Genomic DNA, 16,443 nt, shown 5'->3' on the forward strand with positions numbered 1-16,443 from the left:
ATTAATGACTTGTATGCAGGATGGCTTAAACAGATGCATTTGTTACCTAGGCAATATCCCAGCTGGATGGAACAGATCTGCAGGCTCGGCTGGGATGGATTTTTGTGAGCCAAGGCCAGTCCAGAGATAATACACCTTTCCATTCATGCACTTGACTCTGCTAATTCCAGGCTTTCAGCTCAAAGCGTTGGCAAAGGTTGGACTTTCCCTGACACTCATTGTCTGTGGATAACGACTTTTCCCAGAACGTAAGAAATAATTTCTCGGGGCTGACCAGTAACCAAGCAAGAATCTGCAGTGGCCAAAAAAGCAGTGGAATTACAATGAGGTTTTAGAACATACTGTGTGTTTGTACACACTCTAGGAGGAAAAATACAAAATTTTTCAACCTGATGCAAAATCGAGTTTCTTGAGAATTTGACAATTTCTTTAGGTTTCTCTGCCCCAGTATGCTAATCTCATGTTGACAAACCACTGGAATCTGAAAATACAAGGATAATCAAAATCCCAGTGGATGGAGGCAGGGCCATAGCCCTTTGCAAAACCAGCATAAATTAATTATTATTAAAATTTCAGAATAAATTATGCAAAGCAAGCTAAATTATGCAAATAACCTTGCCTTCCCTGACTGGTGTAAATCAAGGAATACAGCTTCTCTCAGCAGTTCTGTGCGTGGTGCTCAATAGTTTTGATAACTGAAAAGACTGTCCTGAATAGTTTCAGCATTGTTATCTCTGTATTTATTTCTGTCTCAGTTGCCTTTTTTAAAGAGAAAGAGAATTCTATTTAAAACTACAAACAAGCAAATCGCATCTGAGTCACCCGTATACTGTATTATGTATTTTTGGTTTAGTTAACCTGATATAGAAGGATTTAACACTTATAGAATATTTCTGTTTCTAATGGGGTATGGTAGCAGATTAGACTGTATTGAAGCATAGTCTGGGGTATGTAGGCAATGCAGTCTGATCTCATTCTGTCAAGCAGGAACACACAATTAAAACATTCCTGATAGATGGCCATACAGTCTCTGTTTGAAAACCTCTAGAGCAGTGGTTCTCAAAGTGTGCTTTGTGGAACCCTTGGGGCTCTGCAAAGCATTCTGAGGGGTTCTGTGGTTCCCTTCTTGCCCTCCAAGCTTTCCCTCCTCTTTCCTGATCCTCCATCTCCCTCACCCCAGAAAACCTTTTCCTTGCCTGGGGTGCACTTATATTATTATTATTATTATTATTATTATTATTATTATTATTATTATTATTATTATTATTATTATTATTACAAAGGCTAGATGGCCATCTATTGGGGTGCTTTGATTTTGCTTTTCCTGCATAGCAGAATGGGGTTGCACAAGATGGTCCTGGAGGTCTTTCACTGAAGTACTGTTATGATTATATTGATTAAAATTGTTCATTTTAAATATTGTATTGTTCTTTCTTTCTTTCTTTCTTTCTTTCTTTCTTTCTTTCTTTCTTTCTTTCTTTCTTTCTTTCACTTTCTAAGTAACTGTAACTATAGTGGGTTGCTGTAAGTTTTCTGGGCTATATAGCCATGTGGTAGAAGCATTCTCTCTTGACGTTTCGTATGGCAGGAATCCTCAGAGGTGTGAGGTCTGTTGGAAAACTATCCAAGTGGGGTTTATATATCTGTGGAAGGTCCGAGGTGGGAGAAAGAACTCTTGTCTGATTGAGGCAGGTGTGAATGGTTCAAATGGCAAAAGCATTGAATAGCCTTTCAGCTTCAAGGTCTGCCTGCTTACTGCCTGGGGAAATCCTTTGTTGGGAGGTGTTAGCTAGCCCTGATTGTTTCTTGCCTGGAATTCCTCTGTCTTCTGAGTGTTGTTCTTTATTTGCTGTTCTGATTTTAGAGTTTTTAAATACTGGTAGCTAGATTTTGTTCATGGTTTCCTCCTTTCTGTTGAAATTGTCCACATGCTTGTGGATTTCAATGGCTTCTTTGTGTAGTCTGACATGGTAGTTGTTAGAAAATCCAACAAATGCTACATTCAGCAAAGGACGAGAGGAATCCTCTCACTTCTGCAGGAGTCTACCGTATACCATGCAGCTGTTGACAAGTCTACATAGGGACCACCAAACGCAGCATTGCACAAACACAAATCAAGGAACATGAAAGGCACTGCAGACTAATCCAACCAGAGAAGTCAGCCATAGCAGAGCACTTGATGAACCAAGCTGGACACAGCATATTATTTGAGAAGACAGAAATGCTGGACCACTCTTACACTGGGTTCCAGAATGCTTCTGGAACATGGCAATACAGCCCGGAAAACTCACAGCAACCCAGTGATTCCAGCCATGAAAGCCTTCAATAACAAACTGTAACTACAATCAAGATATGTGCACTGTGCATAGGAATTTGTTCATTTTTTTTTCAATTAGTTCACACAAACACTCTCCATCCATCTGCCACTGGCCCAGCCCATCTATCAAATTTTAAAACACAATGTGGCAAAATGTTTGCCCACGCCTGATTATATATATTGGGGCTCCACGAGAAACTTTTGCTTCAAAAAGGGCTCAGCAGCTGAAAATATTTGCGAACCCTTGCTCTAGAGAAAGAGACTCCGCAACACTCTGAAGCAGCATGTTCTAACATCAAACAGTTCTTAACATCAGGAAATTTTTCCTAACATTTGGGTGGAATCTCTTTTCCCGGTCCGTGTTCTAATCTCTGGAGTGATAGAAAACAAGCTTACTCCATCTTCAACATGACATTCTTTCAGATATTTAAACATGCCGATCATATCCCCCTTTAAGTTTTCTTCTGTAGACTACACAAACCCACTTCCCTAAATTGCTCCTCATAGGACATAGTTTCCAGGCCTTTTATAATTTTGGTCACTTTCCTCTGAACACTATATTGAATTGTGGTACCCAGATAACCTAGCCCCAGTATCTCATATGCTGGTAACACCCTATGTGAGGCTCTTCTTGAATATGATTCGGAAACTGCAGCTAGTACAAAATGCAGCAATCATAATGTTAGAATATCATATGCAGATCATGTAACATCAGTCTTAAAAGAATTGCACTGATTGTGATATGTTTCTGATCTGAATTTATTGTGTTACTGAAGATTTTCAAAAAACCTAAATAACTTTTAAAGGCTTGAATAAATAGCTTCAAATCTTGATACCCGACGGAGTCCCCCTCCCGATACACACACTTCACAAGGATTGAGGACCCCACCTCTCTGACTCACCAGTGGAGGCAACAGAGTGTGGGAGGGAATAGAAGGCTTTCTAAGCTGTATCCCCCCCGCCCCCCGCAATTGTGGAATGATCTTTCCTGACCCAATGCCAATGCTGACTTCATTAATCACCAAGCAAAGACATGACTGAAGCCTTGGGAGCCTTACAGATTCACTCCAAATTATTACTGTTATTGTGCATGGTTTTAAACTTTTTTTCATGTCAGGAGCAACTTGAGAAACTGCAAGTCACTTCTGGTGTGAGAGAATTGGCAGTCTACAAGGACGTTGCCCAGGGGACGCCCAGATATTTGATGTTTTATCATCCTGTAGGAGACTTCCCTCCCTCATGTCCCCACATGGGAAGCTGGAGGTGACAGAGAGAGCTCACCCCGCTCCCCGGATTCAAACCGCCGACCTTTCAGTCAGCAGTTCTGCCGGCACAAGGGTTTAATCCATTGCACCATTGGGGGCTCCTGTTTTAAACTGCTTTAACCTTTAAAACCTATTTTTAAGTTTCTCAATTGCTCAATATGCTTTGGTTTAAAATATCTGTAACTAACAAAGATAATTTAGTTTGACCTGTCTCCTTCCTTGAGAACTCATGATAGAATAAACAGACAAATTAAGATATGATAGAATTAAAAAAGTCTTTTGAGTCCACTTTAGATTAGCAATTGGATTTAGTCCAGGTCATGGAATCATGCCGCCTTCCAGATGTTGTTAGACTATAGTTTCCTAACCAGCATAATAATCAATTATTAAAAATGCTGTTAATTGTAGCTCAACAACATCTGGAGAGCCACATGGTTCCTACTCTTAATTTAGATCTGAGTAAACTGTTTCAAAGTAGCAACAAAAGCTGCTATTTATGGAAATGTGTGAATTTATTCTGCAAGAGATCTTTGAAAGGTTACTCCTTTGGACTACAACTCCCTGAAAATCCTTCAACCAGCTTTACTGCTTAAAAACTTTTAAATACTACAACCTTCAGTACAATCTTTACCCAACAATCCTCAGTACAGTCTTTACTCTTCAGCTTGGGTGAATATTAAAAGCACAGTCATTTGGCTTCTTTCATTTCTCTGAACTTTGATCTGATTTGGTAATATTCCTGTGCACAACTAGCAATAATGAGAAGGATGCCCCCAGTTTAATCACTACATGACTGGACACACCACCACCAGCTACAGCAGAGCGCCCATTCTGCAACAAAACTATGTTCTGAATCCACATAGCCTTTCTGTATTTCTTGTATCAGATTAAACCCCCGCTGCATATTCAACTCCTGTTTCACACACTTTGACTCTTGCTTGATAAAGGACATTATTTTGTCAGTATAAAACTTGGACTTCTCCATTTTCCCTGAACTGGCTGTTTTTTTCCCTGGTTAAGCATTCCAAAAGGCTGAAATTTGAAGCATTTTCACTTTGAAAGGCTCTAGTTTGAGTCTGAATAGTGAATACACATCCTTTTGGTGAAGTTGTTTCCAATGCCTTCTTTTGTCAGCTGGGCAGTGAATCTGCTTGAACCGAAATTTGAAAGGAACTCTCCAAGGTGCTGAACCTATTTTGAGACTCTGGTTCAGAACCATGAATAGCTCCTTTAAGATGGAGTAGATTCATTGCTGCTCTGACATGTGAGCTAAGAGTTGCCAGCAATTCTTTGTCCCAGAATAAATGTTCTCTACGACACCTTCCACACAGCTGAATAAAATCCCACATTATCTGCTTTGAACTGGGATACATGGCAATGTGGACTCAGACAACCCAGTTCAAAGCAGATATTGTGGGATTTTCTGCCTTGATATTGTGGGTTATATGGCGGTGTGGAACGGACCTTAGAACGCCATGGACAGAACTTGAAAGTAGCTGCTTACAAGTAACTATTTGTAATGAATTTATTTATATAACAGTTAAAGTTTCAAATAACAATTTTAATTTGATGAGATAACTTCATTCCTTTTACAATGGAACTGAAACTTTTAGGATTTTTTGTTATAAGGTATGATCTCTCTAAATGGTGGAGGAGGAATACCATTTAGTTCAGGAGCTGGTTTGTGATAAGTTGTCCTTAGCTCTGCTGTTGTGTGGAAATGATGGTAGATGGGAGGAGATTATATTTTGTATTGGGGCCCAGCATCCTGTAGCACACACACACACACACCAAATACACCTTTCAATTATTTTCTAAGAATCTGTAACTTTGAAAAGATTATAACAGTAAATAGTGGAGTTTGAATATAATTCTGTAAATTCCACATCATGAGAAGTGTTCTGATGAGTCAGGCCAGAGCTGTCACACAGTCATGCCCCCATACAGGTCAATGAGGAGTCCAAGTGAAGTTAAGCAGGATATGAGAGCAGTGGCATCTGCCCACCAGTTCTGATATTGAAGGTGGTTTTGATGAACTGGTGCCTGGCAGCTGTAATGAACTGGTTGAGGGCAAACAAGCATAATCCAGACAGGACAGAGGTGCTCCTGGTCAGTCAAAAGATAGATCTAGAAACAGAGATTTAGCCTATGTTAAATGGGATTACACTCCCCTGAAAACGCAGGCTCGCAGTTTAGGGAATACTCCTGGATTTGGCTCTGAACCGGGTTCAGGTTTCAGCAGTGACCAGGAGTGATTTTTCACAGTAAAAGCAAACTGTTGGCACAATAGCCTTAACTGTGCAAAAACTTAGTTAAAGCTACTGTGCCAGCTGCACTATTCTGGGAAAAGTCAGATCTGGCCACAATGGTACATGACTTGGTTACATCCCAGTTGTATGTAGGACTGCCTTTGAAAAGTGCTCAGAACTTCAGTTGGTACAAAGAGTGGCATCCAGGTTATTAACAAGGAATTAAAACTCCCCTTTTGCAACAGCACCACTGCCTGCCAGTCTGTTTCCAGGCACAACTCAATCTATAAAGCCCTATATAGCTTAGGTCCAGGTTATTTGAATGATCGTATCCATGGGCCTGTTCGAACACTTACTTTAGATCAGTGGTTCTCAACCTGTGGGTGCCCAGGTGTTTTGGCCTACAACTCCCAGAAATCCCAGCCAGTTTATCAGCTGTTAGGATTTCTGGGAGTTAAAGGCCAAAACATCTGGGGACCCATAGGTTGAGAACCACTGCTGTAGATTATCTGGAATGGGGCTACTCTCTGTCCCACCACCCTCTCAAGTGCATTTGCTGGGAACAAGGGAGAGGATCTTTTTGGTGGCTGCTCCCAGATTCTGGAACTCACTCTCTAGTTTCTCAAACTGTGCTCCTCCCGATGTTTTGGACTTCAGCTCCCACAATTCCTAACAGCTGTAAGGTAGCTGGGATTTCTGAGAGCTGAAGTCCAAAACACCTGGAGGAGCACAGTTTGAGAAACACTGCTCTAGAGAAACCAGAATGCCCCCATCCCACCTTGCTTTTTTCAGGCAGCTGAAAACATACCTCTGCCATCAGATATTTAGGGAATGATAAGGGGCAGGCTACTGGGGATGATGTGACTAGGATTGTGTGTGTGTGTGTGTGGGGGGGTGTTGTCTAGTTTTAAAATGTAATTTTAATTGTATTTGCATTGTATTTTAACTATTTTAACTTTTATACTCATGACACAAATATTTAAATGTTATGTTATAACAAATGTTGTGTGTATTTTCCTTGTTTTTTTGAATTGTATTGTGTCATGTCATTGTTAGCTATTTTGAGTTCCTATGAGGAGAAAGGCAAGATAAAAGTAAACAAAGCCAATAAATAAATAAATAAATAACACTTATCTAAATCCTTTTAAAATTGCCCCAGTTCCTTGCTGTCACTACATCTTGTAGAATGCCAAAATCAGCTCTTTGTTGTGGGAAGAAGTATTTCCTTTTCTTGATCCTGATTCTCCTGGCATTCAGCATCATTGGATAGTGCAGGTTCTAGTATCCTGAGACAGCAGAATAATGAACTAGAGAGGTATTTGATCTGATCCAGCACAGCTCTTCCCATTTTGCTATGACAACAGATTAAAATTGACTCAATTTAAGGACAGCTTGGGAATTTATATTAAATACCTATTTTGTTCATCAACTGACATCAAGTTGACTTTGACTTATGAGTGAGACCTCCAAGTCACCCTGTCATCAATAGCCTTCCTCAGATTTTGTAGATTCAGGGCCATGGCTTCTGTGGTTGAATCTATCCATCTGGAGTGCAGCTTTCTGTTTTCCAAATTGTACCTTACCAAGCATTTTTGTCTTTTCTAGTGAATTATGTGTTCTCATGATATGTCCAAAGTATGATGGTCAACTTAATCTATTAAAAACCCTGATCTTAAAAGCAAACGATTCTTTCCATTTGTAATGTAGCTTTCCTCTTTTCCTACTACTTTCTACCTTACCAAGTATTATTATATTTTTATTGAGTTATGTCCTCTCATGATTTTTTAACAGCTTGGCCATCATCTTTCTCACCCTCCTTCCAGCATAATGCCAAGAGAACATCTTGAAGATCGAGGGAGGAGGATCGGGAAGGAGGATTGGGACAGTTGCCGCCAATCCCACCTTCCTCCCAGCATAAGGATGGGGCGAGCAGCCAGGAGGACAACCTGAGGATGACATGGGCCCTCCCCCTCCTGGCCCCTGTCCTTTTCCAGGCCCTCCCCCTCCCAGGCCTGTCTCACCCAGCACATGTCCAGCTGCATGCCCTTCTGGCCTGACCCTCCCAGCCTGGCCCACAATGCAGCCCCAAGGCAAAAAAGTCTGCCCATGCCTGTTCTATTGTCTCTACAATTTGTCTCATAATTTTTTCTGTAATGTATAACTCCATTTCCCACATACTTTTCAAGTCCCATATTGTCCTCTCATGCTATGACCCAAACACCACAGTCTCCATGTGTTGTTGAAGGCTTTCATGGCCGGAATCACAGGGTTGTTGCGTCTGTCTCTGTCTTGGTTCTATGTGTATATGGGCATTGAATATTTGCCCTATATGTATATAATGTGATCCACCCTGAGTCCCCTTCGGGGTGAGAAGGGCGGAATATAAATACTGTAAATAAATAAATAAATTTTCCAGGCTGTATGGCCATGTTCCAGAAGTATTCTCTCCTGACGTTTCGCCCATATCTATGGCAGGCATCCTCAGTGGTTGTGAGGTATACGGAACCCCCCCCCCCCCACTTGCCTGGTTTCCAATATACTTCACAACCTCTGAGGATGCCTGCCATAGATGTGGGCGAAACGTCAGGAGAGAATGCTTTTGGAACATGACCACAGCCTCCATTTAGTCATCTAATTTGGCATTTGGCATCTAATTTGCAGCCTTGATTTTCTGCAGGATCCATTGATTTGTCTTTTATTAAGTCCACGATCTCCATAGGAGCATAATTCCCCATTTCCAAGGTGCACACCCTTCTCTTTCACAAACCTGAAACACTCCCAAAAACTCCTACACTCGCTGCCATAGCAACTAACCCACCACAGATATGGGCCATATTTGGACTCCCATCTGTCTGTGGGGAGGGGGGGGGGTCTCCTCGCAAGTGGAAGCAGCCTTTCTCCGCTTGTCTGTGAGCCTCTCTGCCCTTTCCAGTCTCCTTGGGGGTTGGAGTGGATGGCCCTAGTGGTCTTTCTATGAGTCTTTAAGCTGACTGGACGACCAATGGGCTTCGGATTCACGCATCCCGAGGAAACGCAAGGCAAGAGGCGAATAGGCGCGTTCAATAGCCGTGGATGGCCGGGAATAACCTCCTAGTCCGAGGGGACGGGAGCGCGAAGCGGGCAGAAGCGACGGCTGTCCGGGGAGAGGCTGCGAGGCGTTCCCTTTCCTGCCGGCGGAGGGCGCCCCTGCTCCCCCGTTTGGACGCCTCCGCCTCCGCCGCAGTGGGGGAAACAACCCACGGAAGGAGCCCCGCGCTTTGTGTGAGTGCGGGATTGCGCGTGTGGTTGTGCGCGTATATAACATGAGCTCTTCCCCAACATCCCTCTCCGCGCGGCCCCGCTTCCTCTCCGGAGCTGCCATCCGTCTGGGCGGGATGTAATCTCGAGTGGGAGGGAGGGAGGGAGCGAGGGAGCCACGTCTCGGAGGGGAGACCGAGGGGGAAGTGGGCGGGGAAGGGTGTGCGTGCGTGTCTCCCGGTCCCTTTGTCCTGCCGAGGGGAGGACAGCTCCGTCGCAGAGCCAGGTAAGTCGCCGCTCCTCCTCCTTCCTCCCACTTGGGTACCAAGCTGGAGCATTTCCTTCTGGCAAGATGCGCGTCGGACTTGGAGCAGGGGCCACTTCGGGGGTCTTTTTGGTGCCCATGTAGAGGGCAGGGGTCTGTGGAGGTGCTGCCTTCATGCCATCCCCTCCGACTCTTTCAAGGCAGATTTGATTCCTCCTGCGCAAGTTTTGGAAACCGTGGCGTTGGGTGTTTTCCTCCCTCACCCTCAGCCACTTGCTTTCTCTTCCAGCTTAAGATTCTAAATTAGCCGAATAGACATTGAAAGGCAGCAACAGAAGCAAAACAACCCCACGCCTGTCTCGCCCCCTCCCTTCCCCTCCGCACATTGTCCCTTGCCTTCGTCCACCTCTTCTTCTCCTCCCTCTCTTCTGAACATCTCTTCAGACGGGACAAGGAGGCGGTGGCCCTTTCTCACCAGCCTGTGATCTCTTCTTAGCATCCCTGCTCATTGTCATCCCCCTCCCCATGTCTATTTAAAAACTATCCAAAGGCTGAGTGAGGGGCACTCCTTGTCCTCCTGAGCTGAGGGGCGCTCCCTGTGTAGTGAGTCTTTCTTTAGCAGAGGAACCAAACTGAGCAGCAGGTTGGGTCGCCAAAAAGCTGTTTTCAGTTGGAAAAGACAGGGTTGTGCATCTTGGTGTTGGGAAGAGAGAATGAGGTTGATAAACTGCTGCATACTTTCCTTTCTGGCTGCACAATCTTCAAATGTTTACCTGCAGGGTTGTGTATGTGTTGACTTTACTCATGCTGGTTGTTTACAGATGGCACATGCCACGCTGGTCAATTGGCTGGCTTGTGTTCTTTAGTGTTTTTCCAATATCTCATTTCCTAATGTTGGAAATTAAGATCTGAGTGTGGCGGTGGCTTGAAAAGGCTTTGCAAAAGTGACTTTTCTGTGCCTTTCTCCAGATATGCAGAAATAATCTCCCAAAGGATGTATTGTATGGATCAGTGTTGTCAAGCGTTGATGGTGGGAGGGAAGGTGGAATATATATGGGGATCAAGTAGTAGATTTCCGGATGATCGGTACTGGGTTGTTGTATGTCTTTTGGGCTATGTGGCCATGTTCCAGAAGTATTCTCTCCTGACGTTTCACCCACATCTATGGCAGGCATCCTCAGAGGTTGTGAGGTATGGATTGCTCAGGGATTCCAATGCACAGTGATTTCATAAACTCAGCAATGAAAAGACTTCGCGTTTTTCCAATGTCTCATTTCCCAGTGTTGGAAATTAAAATCTGAGTGTGGCGGTGGCTTGAAAAGGCTTTGCAAAAGTAATCTCCCAAAGGATGTATTGTATGGATCAGTGTTCTCAAGCGTTGGGGGTGGGAGGGAAGGTGGAATAGAGATGGGGATCAAGTGGTAGATTTCCGGATGATCGGTACTGGATTGCTCAGGGATTCCAATGCTTAAAATAGCCCCTGCTCGTTGCTGACCTAGCAACCCGAAAGATAGTTGCATCTATCAAGTAGGAGATAAGGTACCACTAATAAAAAAAAAAAAAGTGGGGAGGCAAGATTAACTAATTTACGACCTGGTATGAGGAAGTGCCGTCAGTGTGGATGATGAAGCAGCTGCTCCCCCCTGTGGCCAGAATCGAACATCCCCTCAGAAGAAAGTTAACTTGCCTCTGCGTGTGTGTCTCTCAGTCTCTGTTTGATGTGTTTATGGGCATTGAATGTTTGCCCTATGTGTGTTATAATGTGATCCGCCCTGAGTCCCCTTCGGGGTGAGAAGGGCGGAATATAAATACTGTAAATAAATAAATAAATAAATAAATGCACAGTGATTTCATAATCCCAGCAATGAAAAGACTTCCAGATTTGCCTGCCGAGATGGAAGAAAGCTTGGGCAGGGATCCAGCAGCGGGTTTGCATATGACATGCTTGTGTGAGCTCAGTGCTGGTACTGAAAACAAATGTCAGGGCAGCGCCTGTGCCCAGAGGCTCTCTGGCCTCTTCGTTCAAATGCTTCCAACACAATTCTTCTTTCTCCCCCAGTTACCCACAAACTCCAGAATCATTGTTTTGCACCAGGCTCCACTTGGTAACCATATCCAGGGCATGATTCTGGTAGATCAATGATAAAAACATGCCTCACAACCTCTGAGGATGCTTGCCATAGATGTGAGTGAAATATCAGGAGAGAATGCTTCTGGAGCATGGCCAGAGAGTCTGGAAAACTCACAGAACCCAGTGATTCCAGCCATTAAGGCCTTTGACAACACAAAAACAAAGTAGACTCTGGGTTGTTGTGAGTTTTCTGGGCTGTATGGCCATGTTCCAGAAGCATTTTCCCCTTACATTTCACCCACATCTATGGCAGGCATCCTCAGAGGTTGTGAGGTCTGTTGGAAAACTATGCAAGTGGGGTTTATATATCTGTGGAAGGTCCAGGGTGGGAGAAAGGACTCTTATCTGTTTGAGGTAGGTGTGAAAGGTACAATTGGCCACATTGATTATAATTGAATGGCCTTGCAGCTTCAAAGTCTGTCTTCTTCCTGCCTGGGGGAATCCTTTGTTGGGGGGTGTTAGCTGCCCCTGATTGTTTCATGTCTGGAATTCCCCTGTTTTCTGAGTAGTGTTCTTTATTTACTGTAGCATCCCATCTTAAATTTCACCATAGTCATATAGAGCTAGCTCTAAGCAAGCTGCTCTTTTACAGCTCCAGTGCCCACGCTCACCTGACAGATGGGAATAATAATATGTCTTGATGTACCTTCAGTGTTGTTGCATTATTATCAAAGTAATGTATGTAAAACACTACATACTTGTCCATCATCTCCTCATATTTCATTTTCTCTTCACTATTATTGTTGCTGTTGTTATTTGAAAATGCCAATTAACTGCCTGCAAGTGTTTTCCCATTGTAATAACATACACCGAAGCAGCTGCTTCATACACCACCTATCCAACTCAGGAAAAGTAGTTTTGCTGTACTTCTCATATCTTTTAATGCAGGGTTGTTGTGAGTTTTCTGGGTTGTATGGCCATGTTCCAGAAGCATTCTCCCCTTACATTTCACCCACATCTATGGCAGGCATCCTTAGAGGTTGTGAGGTCTGTTGGAAACTAGGCAAGTGGGGTTCATTTATCTGTGGGATGTTCAGGGTGGGAGAAACAACTCTTTTCTGTTGGAGGCAAGTTTGAATGTTGCAATTGGTCAGCTTAATTAGAACTGAATAGCCTTGCAGCTTCAAAGTCTGGCTGCTTCCTGCAGCTTTCTTTCTTTTTAAAAACAAGCAAGCAAACCCTCAAACAAGTGTATTCTATGACACACCCCCTTGACATACAGAAGACTTGAGATTATGCAGAACCAGTTTTAGGACTGCAATCATAGATACTTACCAGAGAGTAAGTTCTGCTGAATTGAATGGGATTCCACTGAATTGAATGGAAATTGAATGGGATTTTCATTTAATATAGCTGGACTGAGTGGACTGTGGGGCGGGACTGGATGGCGCTTGAAGTCTCTTCCAGTTTTGTGATTCTAGGGTTCTATAAACTCTCTTCCAAGACTACAGCTTCTTTATGAGTGAGAGTGCTAACCAATCAATCCTGAAATAAACTCTATCCAGGACAATAGATTGATGTTATTAGCAGTTTTTAGATTGGGAATTGAAACACACACACACAGACAGAATGAGAGAGGGAGAGAGGATAAATTACTGAGCGCTGATATAGAACTTAATTTCAAGTCTCTAGTTCTAAAACAGGAAAAGTTATAACAAGGAATTTTTTATTTTAAAAATAATAATTTTTATTATCTTTGTTCAGGTGTATTAATCTTTATAGCCATGCAGACCAGGCTTTTATTTCAAAACCTGACTGAGCATCATGTAAAAGCTAGTTTCACACATGGATATTATGCTAATGACCTCACTTGATTTATCTGTGCTTGGGAAGGGAGGGTATATGCTTTGCATGCAGAAATTCCCTAGTCCAGCCTCTGCCATCTCCAAGTATGGCTGGGCAAGCCTTTTGTTTGAAACCCTGGAAATGTGTAGTACAGTAGAGTCTCACTTATCCAAGCCTCACTTATCCAAGCCTCTGGATAATCCAAGCCATTTTTGTAGTCAATGTTTCAATATATCGTGATATTTTGGTGCTAAATTCATAAATACAGTAATTACAACATAACATTACTGCATATTGAACTACCTTTCTGTCAAATTTGTTGTATAACATGATGTTTTGTGCTTAATTTGTAAAATCATAACCTAATTTGATGTTTAATAGGCTTTTCTTTAATCCCTCCTTATTATCCAAGATATTTTCTTATCCAAGCTTCTGCCGGCCCATTTAGCTTGGATAAGTGAGACTCTACTGTACTTCTAAACCAGCATGGGCACTTTGAGCTATATGGACCAAGAGGTTCTAATTAATTTAACAGCAACTTCTTCTCTTTCTTAGTTATGCCTATATTGGCAGTTCAGTTATTGGTGAACTTCATAGGTGCAATTGTGTTTGAATAGAAACTCTGCCAGATACCTAAGAATCAGTTTGTATTAGACCTGACCTGAGATGCCAATCATTTTCATTGTTAGAATGATTCTTGAGTCCTTCATAAGATTTACATGGGAGGTTGTCATGTTTCCTAGCCTTACATGCAATCATGGAAAAGTGTGCAGTTTCTTAAAACTGCACTTCTTAATAAAATAGTTTTTGGAGATGTAGTCTTCTGTGTATATCCGATCTGTAGAGGGTGTGGCACTTGACATCAGGCAGTGGTCAGCATCGCAGACAACTGGCACGCAGCTGCCCAGTGCATGGAAGGGATTACTTTGCATTTGCTAAGGAGTCTGACCTCACTGCTCATCCTGGCAGAGCATTCCAACTAAGCTAAGCATGTGCTCTCTTGTCAGGATATTAAGCCTAGCTGGGAGGGTGCGTAGGAGTGATTTTATTTCAGCTCTTTACTTTTCCAGTCTTACAGTTTCTGGACAGGGGGGAAGGAATAGGCTATAATAGCATAGTAAAACTTTCTTTGTGCCCCCCCCCCCCCCCGGTACTTAGGTTTCAGGCTAATGCCCATATTTTGGTCCCCTTAAGGCAGTGGGAAGCATGTACCAGTTCAAACTTGTGTCGGATCTGAGGTGTTCTGATGGGATATGTTGTTTAAAGACCCCCAATGTATCATCTGCTGCAAGAGGGTTCTGGGTCTCTATCAGATGAAGCAGTGGTAGACTGGCCAGGCAGATTTCTCAATCGGTGTGTTATTTTCACAACAACCTTGTGAGATAGGTTTGTCCAAGAAAGAACAAATGGCCCAAAGCAGTGGTTCTCAACCTATGGGTCCCCAGGTGTTTTGGCCTACAATTCTCTGAAATCCCAGCCAGTTACCAGCTGTTAGGATTTATGGAAGGTTAAGGCCAAAACATCTGGGGACCTACAGGTTGAGAACCACTGGCCCTGAGGGTAATCAAAGTTGGCCCAAGACATTCTGCCTGTGGCAAAAGGTAAAATGATTTCCATTTCTAATTCCATCTGCAAAAATAGGCCCAACCAATAGTTCAATATTCACAATGGGCCAGGCTGTGTTCCCCCCATTGGTCTGTCTTGATTGATGGAGACTATTCACACTACAGAATAGCAGTACTGTTGTATCACTTTAAATGCCATGGTTCTGTCCTATAGAATCCTGGAATTAGTAGTTTAGAGAGAGACATTTAGAATTCCCAGCTAGGTGCATTTACATTGTAGAATTGGTGCAATTTGACACCACTTTAATTGCCAAGGCTCAATGATATGGAATCCTAGGATTTGTAGTTTAGCCCTCTTTGGCTAAAGACTTTGTAAAACTATAACTCCCATTGATTCTATAGCATTGAGCCATGGCAGTTAAAGTGGTGTCAAACTGCATTAATTCTACAATATAGATGCACTCCAGAGCTTACCATGCCACAACACAACAATCTCATTGGATAGAATGATGGCAGCTAAAGTGGTTTAATACTTCTATAATTAATAATAATAATAATCTTTATTTGTATCCCACTTTTTTTCCCCTAAACGGGATCCAAAGTGGCTCACAACATTATGTAAAAACAAAACATAATGTGTAATTAATTAATTGTTTAATGTGAATGGGCCCATTTTTCCAACATCCCCACCTCTAATCGCTATTTGGTCATGTGGATTTGAACCCTGGTCCAACAACATGAGCATATGATATATTGTGACAGTGATTTTTTAAAAGTTGGAGATGCAATCTAATTAAAGGAAGTTTTGATAATTAATCAAGAATAATCACTTGTTTAATGTATTGACTATAGTGTTCATGTATGTTGTAAGCAAAAAGTCTGTTTTCTTTTTTAGATGCTGTATAATCATGCAGTAGCAAAAGTTATAAGGGGCATTTCTTGTATGACAGAAAAAGACCTCTTTAAAGATGTTGCTTGTTCTTTAGGACTCACCTGGTGCTAAACTTTGTGCCAGAATTGTGTCTGTATCCCCTGGCAAGGAAAGCCTGGATATCTCATAATTAGATCCTCCCTTGCCCCACCTTTACTATTAGCCCAGTAGTTACCTGCAAATTACTCTCTTGGGATTACTCTGTGAACAGTTGCCAGAAAATTTCTGATATCAGTTAGTTGAAGAAGGTTTTTCTGACAATAGGGCAATTCTGATGACAGGTTTATATTCCCTACAGCCAGAACATCCTTCAGATTTCACTGTCTGGCAGTACTGTACTCCAAATTCATTTATCCTAGACACCAAGCCTATGATGCCTTAACATGTTTCCTAGGATGCAAATTCTATATTTAAATCAGTGACATTGAGGTTGACAACATATGTTTGGAACCACGACTAAAGAAACTACATATTTTAAGGGTAAAACAACTTGGAGAAAAGGTTACTTGAATATATTTTATATTAAACTAAATCAATTATAAACTTTGGCCCTTCAAGTTTTGTTTTGTTTTTAATCATTTCACAGCAGAAGCTTTACGGCAGCCTGTATACTCTAAAGACACAATATCCTATCTGATCTTTGGTGCTCAACAGGATAATCTCTGGTTCATACTTAGATGAGAGAGAGCCAATGAATA

The 16,443-nt window shown here is 42.4% G+C and overlaps 1 protein-coding gene across 4 annotated transcripts in view; it reads left to right on the plus strand.

The window, feature by feature from the left end:
• Positions 1–8,770: 8,770 nt before the first annotated feature.
• Positions 8,771–16,443, plus strand: part of mtus2 (microtubule associated scaffold protein 2) — a 423,984-nt gene continuing 416,311 nt past the window's right edge. For 2 of the 4 annotated variants that reach the window (XM_062974684.1, XM_003219226.3), the window contains exon 1: positions 9,234–9,354. The gene's annotated coding sequence lies outside the window, so the exon portion shown is untranslated. Of the gene's footprint in view, positions 9,093–9,232; positions 9,355–16,443 lie in introns of those variants that run through there. The other 2 variants (XM_062974685.1, XM_062974687.1) reach the window with 2 other exon arrangements.

Source organism: Anolis carolinensis, chromosome 3 (assembly GCF_035594765.1).
Source record: "Anolis carolinensis isolate JA03-04 chromosome 3, rAnoCar3.1.pri, whole genome shotgun sequence".
NCBI lineage: Eukaryota > Metazoa > Chordata > Lepidosauria > Squamata > Dactyloidae > Anolis > Anolis carolinensis.